The sequence below is a fragment of the Vicia villosa genome, unplaced genomic scaffold (assembly GCF_029867415.1).
Source record: "Vicia villosa cultivar HV-30 ecotype Madison, WI unplaced genomic scaffold, Vvil1.0 ctg.000353F_1_1, whole genome shotgun sequence".
Classification (NCBI taxonomy): Eukaryota; Viridiplantae; Streptophyta; class Magnoliopsida; order Fabales; family Fabaceae; genus Vicia; species Vicia villosa.
Genome location: NW_026705160.1, coordinates 307,047 through 319,238, shown reverse-complemented (window position 1 = coordinate 319,238; position 12,192 = coordinate 307,047). Strand labels below are relative to the sequence as shown.

General features: G+C 36.9%; 1 long non-coding RNA gene and 1 other non-coding gene across 2 annotated transcripts; both read left to right on the top strand.

Moving 5' to 3' along the window:
* Nucleotides 1-3,114: 3,114 nt before the first annotated feature.
* Nucleotides 3,115-3,221, top strand: LOC131627291 (small nucleolar RNA R71). Its single transcript, XR_009291418.1, has one exon. It is a non-coding gene; the product is annotated as a small nucleolar RNA R71 (small nucleolar RNA).
* Nucleotides 3,222-8,392: 5,171 nt separating this feature from the next.
* LOC131627253 (uncharacterized) lies at nt 8,393-8,981 on the top strand. The gene is made up of 2 exons (XR_009291415.1): nt 8,393-8,692; nt 8,777-8,981. It is a non-coding gene; the product is annotated as an uncharacterized LOC131627253 (long non-coding RNA).
* Nucleotides 8,982-12,192: the final 3,211 nt, after the last annotated feature.

Sequence of the window (12,192 nt, the reverse complement as noted above, 5' to 3'; positions counted from 1 at the left end):
TAATATATGACATGTAGTTTCTTATCCTTTCTTTGTCCTAGAACGGCTCCTACAGCATAATCACTTGCGTCACACATTATTTCGAAAGGCTCATTCCAGTCGGGAGGTTGCATGATTGGCGCAGAGATCAATGCTTGTTTAAGCGTTTGAAATGCTTCAGTGCATTTATCGGTGAAAACAAATTCGGCGTCTTTCATGAGTAGTTCAGTTAAGGGTTTGGTTATTTTAGAGAAATCTTTAATGAAGCGTCGGTAAAAACCAGCATGTCCCAGAAAACTTCTTATTTCTCTAACGGTTTTGGGAGGTTGAAGGTTTTCGATAATTTCGATTTTTGCTTTATCTACTTCGATTCCTCTATCTGATACGATGTGTCCAAGTACAATTCCTTGTCGAACCATGAAATGGCATTTTTCCCAATTAAGGACTAGGTTTACGCTTACGCATCGTCTAAGCACCATTTCAAGGTTTTCTAAACATGTTTCAAAACTTCCTCCACAGACAGAGAAGTCGTCCATAAAGACCTCCATTATCCCATCTAGGAAGTCGGCAAATATTGCCATCATGCATCTTTGGAAGGTCGCAGGTGCATTGCAGAGTCCAAAAGGCATTCGTCTATAGGCGAATGTACCATAAGGACAGGTGAATGTGGTCTTCTCTTGGTCGTCGGGGTGGATAGGAATTTGGAAAAATCCGGAGTATCCATCCAGATAACAAAAATGTGAGTGTTTAGCTAGGCGTTCGAGCATTTGATCTATGAAAGGTAAAGGGAAATGGTCTTTTCGGGTAGCTTTATTTAGCTTCCTATAGTCAATGCACATCCTCCATCCAGTTTGGGTACGTTGTGCTACAGATTCTCCTTTTGCGTTAGTGATTACAGTGACTCCTCCTTTCTTTGGTACGACGTGAACGGGGCTAACCCATTTACTATCGGATATAGGATATATTATTCCAGCTTCTAGCAGTTTTTGGATTTCCTTTTTAACCACATCGCTCATAATAGGATTTATTCGCCTTTGATGTTCCCTAGAGGTTTTACTATCGTCTTCGAGCATAATGCGGTGCATACACAGAGAAGGGCTTATACCTTTTAGATCTGATATGTTGTATCCTAAAGCGGTAGGGTATTTTCTTAGGACATTAAGTAATTTTTCAGTCTCAGTTCGTCCTAAGTTGGCGTTCACTATAACTGGTCGGTTTAGTTCTTCGTCTAGAAATTCGTATCTAAGATCGGTAGGAAGTGTCTTCAGCTCTATAGCAGGTTTCTTCGGTCCGGGTATAGGATCAGGGGTTAAAGCTAAGCATTCACTCAGGTGGTTATCTTGATATTCCTCACGCCAGTTGTCATCTTCAAAAATTGGCGGCATAGGAATTCTTAGGGTTTCGGTTTCCTTATTTGGTTCTGATTTTATTTCCTTGACACACTCGTCGATTATGTCAGCAGAACAGCATGTGTCAATTATAGAAGGTGCTTTTAGGAATTGGGAAAGGATAAATTCTATTTTCTCTTCTCCTACTTCGAAAGTAAGCTTTCCTCGCTTTACATCTATAATTGCACCAGCGGTCGCTAAAAATGGTCTTCCTAAAATGATCGGGATGTTAGAATCTTCTTGGATATCCATAATGATGAAGTCAGTTGGGATGTAGAATTGACCTACACGAACAGGGATATTCTCTAACATCCCTACAGGATATTTAACTGAACGGTCTGCTAGTTGAAGAGACATTCTTGTTGCTTTAAGCTCACCTAGATTGAGTTTCTTACAGGTTGAAAGAGGCATCAAACTAACACTAGCTCCTAAATCGCACAAGGCTTTCTCTATGATGGTTTTTCCAATTACGCAGGGTATAGAGAAACTACCAGGGTCTTTCAGTTTTTGAGGCATGTTGTTTTGGATGATAGCGCTACATTCAGCGGTAAGTGTTATAGTTTCGTTATCCTCGAGTTTCTTTTTGTTTGATAAGATTTCTTTTAAGAACTTAGCGTACGAAGGCATCTCAGTTATGGCTTCAGTGAATGGTATGGTTATGTTTAATTGCTTCAGAAGTTCTACAAATCTTTTAAATTGCGCTTCGGTTTTTGATTTAGCTAATCTTTGAGGGTAAGGAATTGGTGGCTTATAAGGTGGTGGTGGAACATAAGGTTTCTCTTTTTCGGGTTCCACTTCGTTATTGGTCTCATCAGTCTTAGCAGTTTGTTCGTCGGTTGTTTTCTTTTGGGTTTCCTTTGGCTCTTGTTGTGACATGGGTACGTTTTGGGTTCTAGGATCTATGGGTCCATCGTAATTAGTTCCACTTCGTAGTGTTATCGCGTTCGCATGTCCTTTAGGATTAGGTTGTGGTTGAGCAGGAAACGTGCCAGCAGGGGCAGCAGTAGGTGCTTGTTGTTGAGCTACTTGTGAGATTTGAGTTTCTAACATTTTGTTATGCGTAGCTAAAGCATCTACTTTGTTCGATAGTTGTTTTAGTTGCTCGCTATTGTGGATGTTTTGATTCAGGAAGTCTTTATTGGTTTGTTGTTGGGAAGCTATGAAGTTCTCCATCATGATTTCTAGGTTTGACTTCCTAGGGGTGTTTTGAGCAGCTACAGGCGCTTTTTGGTAGCCAGGTGGTACAGCAGGTGCTTGTCCAGGCGCGTACAACACATTGTTGTTCTTATAAGAAAAATTCGGGTGGTTTTTCCATCCAGGGTTGTACGTGTTAGAATAAGGGTTTCCTTGAGCGTAATTTACTTGATCAGATGGGACTCCAGTCAAGAGTTGGCATTCAGCAACTACATGCCCAGTCAATCCACAAATCTCGCAGTTAGGTGCTACAGCGGCAGCGGTGGCTGAAGGAGTGATGGTCAAATTCTCGATCTTTTGAGTTAAAGCGTCTACTTTAGCGTTAACGCGGTCTATACCACTAATTTCGTACATTCCTCCTTTGGTTTGGGCTTTCTCTAGAGCGGCGCGTTCTCCTCCCCATTGGTAATGGTTTTGTGCCATGTTCTCTATGAGTTTGTATGCTTCATCATGGGGTTTGTCCATTAATGCTCCGCCAGCAGCGGCATCTATAGTCATTTTAGTGTTATATAAGAGACCACCATAAAAGGTATGGATGATCAGCCATGGTTCGAGTCCATGATGAGGACATATTCTAAGCATGTCCTTGTAACGTTCCCAAGCTTCGAAAAGCGATTCGTTATCTTTCTGGGTAAATCCGTTGATTTGACCTCTAAGCATAGCAGTTTTGCTAGGCGGAAAGTATCTTGCTAAGAATACTCTCTTCAATTCGTCCCACGTAGTTATGGAATTGGAAGGCAGGGATTGAAGCCACGCTCTCGCTCTATCTCTCAAGGAGAAAGGGAAAAGGCGTAATCGAATAGCTTCGGAACTAACGTTGTTGGCTTTGATAGTGTCGGCGTATTGCACGAACACGGATAAATGGAGATTGGGGTCGTCTACAGGGCTTCCAGAGAATTGATTCTGTTGAACAGCTTGGACCAGTGAAGGTTTCAGCTCGAAATTGTTCGCTTCAATCGCAGGTGGTGCGATACTTGAATGCGGTTCAGCACGCGAAGGAGCGGCATAGTCTCTAAGAGGACGAATAGCAGCCATCTCTAACTTCGGGGTGATTTGATTGATTTGATCAGTAAAATTCAATTCCTGATTAATCGGAATTTCTGCTACTTCGGGAAGGTTGCGAGCTCGACGTTTAACGTTAATGAAACGTTCGATCTCGTTAATTCGTTGTATTAAGTCTCCTCCTTGTGAACGAGTATTTGGCATACAATCGTTCAAAAAGAAAGGGAAGAATTTTCCTAGTCTCTACGGTGTAACAGTGAGTTACGATATCGACTTAAATAGTCCCCGGCAACGGCGCCAAAAACTTGATCGCGACTTTACGTGTCTATAAATATGATAACTGCAAGTGCACAGTCGTGTCGTGTAGTTTTAAAAGATATCGAATCCACAGGGACTATGAATCGATCTACCGTTATCTAAGGTTACTATGTAAAGCTAGGAGTACTAAAATTTTCGATTGTTCCTAAGGGAAAGTGATTGTGAGAAAATAAAGAATAATAATAAAAGACAGGTGTCAGTATGTATTTCGTTTAACTAAAGGTAATCCGAAGGTCTATTGGTTTTTGCATAATTAAATTAAAAATCTTTACTAATTCCAATTGATTAAAAATCCTCGTCTCAAACTTTCGCTCTGTTGAGTCAGACTACTGTCCTAATCCTAATGTACGCTTTCGCCATCCCATTAGATTTTAGAAGAGCTTTTTGGAAACAATGTAATTAATAAAATGCTTGTTTTACGAGGTTGTTATCTATTTAAATCTCCTAATCTCAAACTTTCGCTCTGTTGACTCGGAGCAAGCTAATACCCCTAACGTACGCTTTCGCCATCCCGCTCGAGTGTAAAAACAATTTTTGAAAATAAATAAGTTCCAATTAGTTTTAATACGCTTTCGCCATCCTTAAAACTAATGTCCTATGTCTACTATCCAGTTAAAGATCTCAAACTTTTGCTCTATTGATTTTAACCTTTGACCGTCCTAATCCCTCAAACTTTCGCTCTATTGGTTTTAAGACTTACTAATTAAATTAGACATACAAACCAAAAACAAGTGATATTTAATAAAACATAATTTAAACCAATTTATTTCGGACCCCTACGGTTAACTTACTTTACATACCGACACCTTTAGTATTTTAGCCAGACATATTAATACGATTAAACATACATATATTGGTTCGGTTCATAATAATAAGCATATTAAATGGCATATAATATATCATGCAGATAAATAATATAAATAAGGCGGTAAATAAAAAACCTGAATTAAAATAAATCTGGATTGAATTGAATCTTGAAGTACTCGAACTTCCACCACAGGTTGGCTGGATCGTTCTTCGGAATTTAAATGGCAGAAAATAAAAACAAGGAAAATAAAGCGATAAATCTAACGTAAGGCTAGATCTATGAAAAGTTCACAACAATTTCCAGTGTAGAAATCGTTGTGAGAAAATAGACGGTTAAATGAAGACAGAATAAAGAAAAGCAGTTCGCGGTACAATTTCGGCAGCACTTCGTTGGCAGGAAATCGGACACTTTGGACTGAAGTGACTGCCTCTATTTATAGGTGAGGCTTTGCAGTTGCTTTGCGTGAAAAACGGGACTTTTTGCAGACCGGGACTTGGAGACGTGCGTCTCCTATTCTTCAGGGAGACTGGGTACGTGACCTGAGACGTGCGTCTCAAGTGGAGAAGATGTAGGAACATGGAGACGTGCGTCTCCCTTTGCTGACGTGGCATGGAGGATGTGGAGACGTGCGTCTCCACTTGCTGGGCAGGTTTGGGCCACGCAATTTTGTTCCTTTGTGGGCTGGTTCGTCTCTTTTGGGCCTTTTGGGTCCTAATTGCACCCCTCTTTAGTTTCGGCACCCTTTTCGTCTTTTAAGCATAAATATTGGTCATTTAAGCTCGATTTTCTTTCCTTTTCGCAAATAGTCGGAATTGAAGTGTAAAACCAGAAACAAAGCAAATACACGCGTAATATCATAATAAATTGACATAATAAATGGAAAATGCTATAAATATCTATGGTTTTTAGGTTAAATATACGATATAAAATCGTGTTATCAATGTCCGATTTGAAGGATGGTGCTCTCCGTGAAATCAATATGGATGAAGGTATCTTTGGTATTGAATTCATGTCAGATATTGCACTAGATGACTTAGAAGAGATTTTTACGCATGAACAACTAGGCGTCGCTAATATACACTCATACATCCGGTAATATTCACTCATCCGATATATTATTTAATTAGTCGAACAATTTATTTACACATTTCAATGAAAATAATATAATGTTTATTATGTTTTTATTTAAGGTTGTTGTATGATAGAGTGTTGCACGGGACTGCATTGTCAAACAGATTCCGTTTCGTGTCTTCCGCCCATTGCAGCGGAATGACAATTGCTAAGGAACCAGAATCAGTTAGACAGCGCTTAGTTGATAGATTCCTGTCCACCGGCAATACAGAAAGTCTGATTCTTTGGGCGTATAATACCCGACCAGTAGGGTTAGTTTCTCATTCTTGGTTCATCTAATCTTTGTTTCTTTTGCATAGCAAAATTTTCATATAACCTATCGTTTTAATTAATAGAGCACACTGGTTGTTGCTTGCTATCAACCATATAAGAGAAGTGGTATATTTTCTGAATTCGGTAGATGGTGAGTGGACCAATTATCCGGATATGAAGACAATGATTGATATGTAAGTGGGATCGTTCTAAATATTCGTGTATATTTATATATTTAATTATTTGTGAGATTGGTCTAAATATATGCTTTTATATTTTTGTTAGATCAATACAAGTGTTCCGAAGTCAACGAGACGCACAGGTATCCCGGACTAAATCAAACAACATTACTTGGATCAAAGTGCAGGTACATTAATTTTCACAATTTTGCTTATAATATTTATGCTACTTGATAAAACAAGACAACTATAAAATCTTATTTGTTTTTCTATGTAGTGTCCGATACAGCGAAATAGTTCAGATTGCGGATACTATGTTTTCAGGTTTCTGAAAGAAATCCTTCAAATGAATCAATTAGAGATTCCAATCACGGTATGGATTTATAACTTAATTAGATAACTTCTTATAATTTATTACATTTAACTAAATCACTCATATTATGTTTTTGTTATGTAGTACTTTGACGACTTCTATGCTGCTTCTTACACGAGACTTAAGTTGGAAGAAATCAAAGAGGATTTGTGTCAATTTTATATTCATCAGCTATTCATGCAGTAGGATTTGTGTCGATTTGAAGTATAATATTATAGTACTCTAGGATGGTTACTAACTTTGTTCATACCGTTGCCAATATTTGAAGTATAATATTGTTGATGTTACTGATTTAGTTTATTTGACATGAGTTAGTTACATGTGAAACTTTCTGTATTCATACTTTACATGATTTAGTTCGTTTGACAGGAACTATAATGATGTATATATATAATTTTGGATATTATAATGGTATTATATTAGTGTGTATATATATATATATATATATTGTCCTACCTATGGTTGAAAATATATCGTCGAAAATATATTACAGGTCGAAAATATTACAGGTTGAAAATATATTACAGGTCAAAAATATTACAGGTCGAACTGGGAGGCTGAAATTACAGGTTGCACTTTAAAATACCTCATTTAGCAATGACAGCGCTTTTAAAAAACGCTCTTAAAGGGCCACCTACTAAAGCGCTTTATTACTAAAAGCGCTGCCTAAGATTAAAAAAAAGCATAAAAAATTAAAAAAACGCAACCTACTAAAGCGCTTTTGGAAAAGCGCTCTTATAGGGGGGCTACCAGAGCGCTTTTTCTAGAAAAAGCGCTCTTATAGGGGGGCTACCAGAGCGCTTTTCTTGAAAAGGCGCTCTTATAGGGGGATTACCAGAGCGCTTTTTCTAGAAAAAACGCTCTTATAGGGGGGGCTACCAGAGCGCTTTCAAAAGCGCTTTCGTTACCTACGGGAGCGCAGACTTTGGCAGTACTTTAGTAGCCCAAAAAAAGAGCTTTTAAAGCCCTTTTACGTAGTAGTGTTCGTAGCGTACCGCCTAAGGGTCCTCCGAAGCAAGCGGCAAAAAAAGGTGGTGCTTTTTTTCCTCGATATCGGACGACGCTCAGAACACTTGTTGATATGTCCGATTTGAAGGAAGGTGCTCTCCGTCAAATCAATATGGAGGAAGGTATCTTTGGTGTTGAATTCATTTCACATATTGCAATAGATGACTTGGAAGAGATTTTTACACAAGAACAACTAGGCGTCGCTAATATGCACTCGTACATCCGGTAATATTCACTCATCCGATATATTATTTAATTAGTCGAACAATTTATTTACACATTATGTTTATTATGTTTTTCACTCATCCGCTAATATGTTTATAATGTTTTTATTTAAGGTTGTTGCATGACAGAGTGTTGCGCGGGACTGCATTGTCAAACAGATTCCGGAATCAGTTATAATTGATTTGGAACCGGAATCAGTTAGACAGCGCTTAGTCGATAGATTCATGTCATCCGGCAATACAGAAAGTCTGATTCTTTGGGCGTATAATACCCGACCAGTAGGGTTAGTTTCTCATTCTTGGTTCATTTAATCTTTGTTTCTTTTGCTTAGCAAAATTTTTATATAACCTATTGTTTTAATTTATAGAGCACACTGGATGTTGCTTGCTATCAACCCGATAAGAGAAGTTGTATATTTTCTGAATTCGGTAGATGGTGAGTGGAGCAATTATCCGGCTATGAAGGAAATTATTGATTTGTAAGTGGGATCGTTCTAAATATTCTTGTATATTTATATATTTAATTATTTGTGAGATTGATCTAAATATATGCTTTTATATTTTTGTTAGATCAATACAAGTGTTCCGAAGTCAACGAGACGCACAGGTATCCCGGACTAAATCAAACAACATTACTTGGATCAAAGTGCAGGTACATTATTTTTCACAATTTTGCTTATAATATTTATGCTACTTGATAAAACAAGACAACTATAAATTCTTATTTGTTTTCTATGTAGTGTCCGATACAGCGGAACAGTTCAGACTGCGGATACTTTGTTTTGAGGTTTATGAAAGAAATCCTTCAAATGAATCAATTAGAGATTCCAATCACGGTATGGATTTATAACTTAATTAGATAACTTCTTATAATTTATTACATTTAACTAAATCATTCATATTATGTTTTTATTCTGTAGTACTTTGACGAATTCCGTGCTGCTTCTTACCCGAAACTTAAGTTGGAAGAAATCAAAGAGGAATTGTGTCAATTTTATATTCATCAGCTATTCATGTAGTAGGATTTGTGTCGATTTGAAGAGAATATTATAGTACTCCAGAATATATGGTTACTAACTTTGTTCATATTGTTGCCAATTAATATTTGAAGTATAATATTGTTGATGTTAGAGATTTAGTTTGATTGACATAATGATGTATATATATAATTTTGGATATTATAATGGTATTATATTAGTATATATATAGTCCTCCCTATGGTTGAAAGTATATCGTCGAAAATATATTACTGGTCGAAAATATTACAGGTTGAAAATATATTACAGGTCGAAAATATTACAGGTTGAAAATATTACAGGTCGAAAATATTACAGGTCGATCTGGGAGGCTGAAATTATAGGCTGCACTTTAAAATATCTCATTTAGCAACGACAGCGCTTTTAAAAAGCGCTCTTAAAGGTCCCCCTGTAGCAACCTGCCCTAAAAATTTAGACTTTTAGAGTCGCCACCTATTCTGAAGGGCGAATAGGAAACCCTACGCAGTATAGAGATCAAGGTAAGATACTATATTCGGGTTAAGGGAAGGTGTTAGGCACCCAAAACCCTTTCCTAAAGGTTAACATTGCAAAGATGAAGGTTTATGGCTAAAAAATAAAGAAAGATGACAGACAGTAAATAGAGTTAAAAGGCTAATTATATTGAACATGATTAGAGTTTGGAAGAGGGGGACTCGCCTTGTTGCCAAGTGCCTACGTACCTCCTTATGGAGGATCAGAGTCTACGTAGTTCGGGGAAGGGTTGTACGCCTTAGAATTAGAATTGAAGGTGTTTGAAATTGTTTGTGCTTTGAAAAGCGTTTTTGAATTGGCTAATTGTTGAGGATGAAAATCCATAGTTTAGTATTGTGGTTTTGAAAGGTTTTGAGAAGTGTTTTAGGATGTGGGCGTACAACCCTGATTTTAGTTTGTTACCATTAGTCGCGATAACCACTAGGTTTGATTACCAAGGCTAACGGATTGAAGGGAGGATTGCTAACCACTATAATCGATAGATTCAATTATCGCGAATAGCAAATGTGTGTGTTTTAAATAATTAATTATCGTTACCCCTCATAATCGATGGATTCGATTAAAAATAATAACGAATTGATAAAAATTGCTAATCATCGTAACCAATAAGATGGTTAAAACCATTTAGCAAAATAAAGGTTATTTTAATTTATATTTGATTATTACCCACCGCGATCAATTGATTTAATCGAAGCGAATAATAAATTAAATTGCTTGGCTAAATACCTAAGTCGGTTGGAAAACCCTAATCCTAATATTTTGGCCCCTGGCCAATGAGATTGGGCAAATCCTAATACATGATAATGTTTGTAGGGTTTTAGTGGTTTTTATAACAATTAATATTAATAAAATAAATTAATCGGAATAACCGAATAATCGGGAAATAATCTAAACCTTAGTCATAGACTAATCCTAATTTATGTTATAACCCTAATTAAAAGATTAATTAAGTTATGTATAATTAAATATTTAACCTAAATAACTAAATAAATAAATAACAAATAAATAAATAAAATCTATAAAGAAACCTGGGTGGCGATTCTGTGTGCCGCTCTTGAGGTCTATGGTAAACCCTCAGCCTTGTGTACGTTAGATCATGCTGGGGCGCATATCTGATGGCTAGATGGCGAAGGAGCGTCGTGTGCCAGCATTGATGAAAGACACCAGATCTGGCAAGGGAATATAACAAACAGCTTTTTAAAGAAAAAAGAAGAAAAACTTACACGCACAGGGTTCGAACCCCTGTTCTTCAACATAAATACCCTCTGCGCTTTCCACCAGGCTATGCTTGCTTCTCTGTTTACAAAACGCGCGCATGTGATAATATACAAAGAACGAGAATTTGAATGCAACAAGCCCGCACCCAGTCTTCTCATCTTCAACCTTAGGAATTATGGAAAAATTGCAGACTTTTACCCACGGTTAGCATACGTAGCTATAGCTCTGCCTCCTTTAATCTCATCATAACGATCACATAAATCCCATATAAATACATAAATCGATTATAAATTAGTCCCTGGATCCAATGGTATCCTTAGTTTGGGTTGATTTTGTCCCTATAAAAAATCCCAATTTCAAGCTTCTAAACCCTATTAATGGTGAAACCTTACATCTGCAACCAAACTTCAATTAATCTATGCCAAAAGTTTCAGAATATCATCATAAACTCATATGTATAATCAAATTGTACCAACTAATTGTGAATTAACGAAATCAGACGTAAACCAAACTACTACAAACCGTGGGCCTCCAAGGCATGATTCCGCGCGTGCCAATTGAAGGGGATGATCTGGTTCACTTCAGAACACCTCCAGGAATGTGCTTAGATCGATATAATCCTTGGAATTGGTCTCAATCCTTGAATCCGAAAATCAATTTTTTCTTTTGAAGCTTTGCACTGTATATATTTCGGCCAGAACCAACCCCCCTCCTTGGTGTGCAGTTGTTCTCTTATATACCATTCAATTAGGTCATTATTTTTTATCAGAAATCTTGCTCTTCAATGCCATAATATTTGATTTGGGATCAAATCCAATCTTGCCATATTTCCTTCTTTCCATGAAACGTGAAGAACCTGTTTTGGGTCTCTTTTTTTCTTTTCCTTTTTTTTTATTATTATTTTTTTCTATTTTTAACAATCTAATAATACCAACAATTAATAATAATAGTACATAATATAACAATAATTTTAATGAGACTATATACAATTACTAAAACCTAATAAATCTTAAAAAATAATCTAGATAATAATATAAAAAATCCTAATCCTAGAAAATCTTAATACTTATAAATTATGATAATACTAAAAATTAGATGATTAATTAACAATAGTAATGAGAACATTAAAATAAATAAATTAACATTATAATCTAATAAAAGTAAACTATACATTCGTAACAGATTTTCCGAATGATCAAACCTGGATTGGGCCAGATGTTTTTGGGCTCGAACACTCCTTACTCCTACCTCCCATTTTAACTCAGTATATTTTATAAGAGCGTGGGTTTGATAATATGAATGTCAAACCCCATGACTCTTAATTTTGACCCTTGATGAATTAAAAGACATGAATTGTTCGGGCAAATTTTGGGGTATGACACCCCCTACTAAAGCGCTTTGTTACAAAAAGCGCTGCCAAAGATCAAAAAAAAAGAAAAAAAAAAGCAACCTACCAAAGCGCTTTTGGAAAAGCGCTCTAGTAGGGGGGCTACCAGAGCGCTTTTTCCAGAAAAAGCGCTCTGGTAGACCCCCCCTATAAGAGCGCTTTTTCCAGAAAAAGCGCTCTTATAGGGGGGTCTACCAGAGCG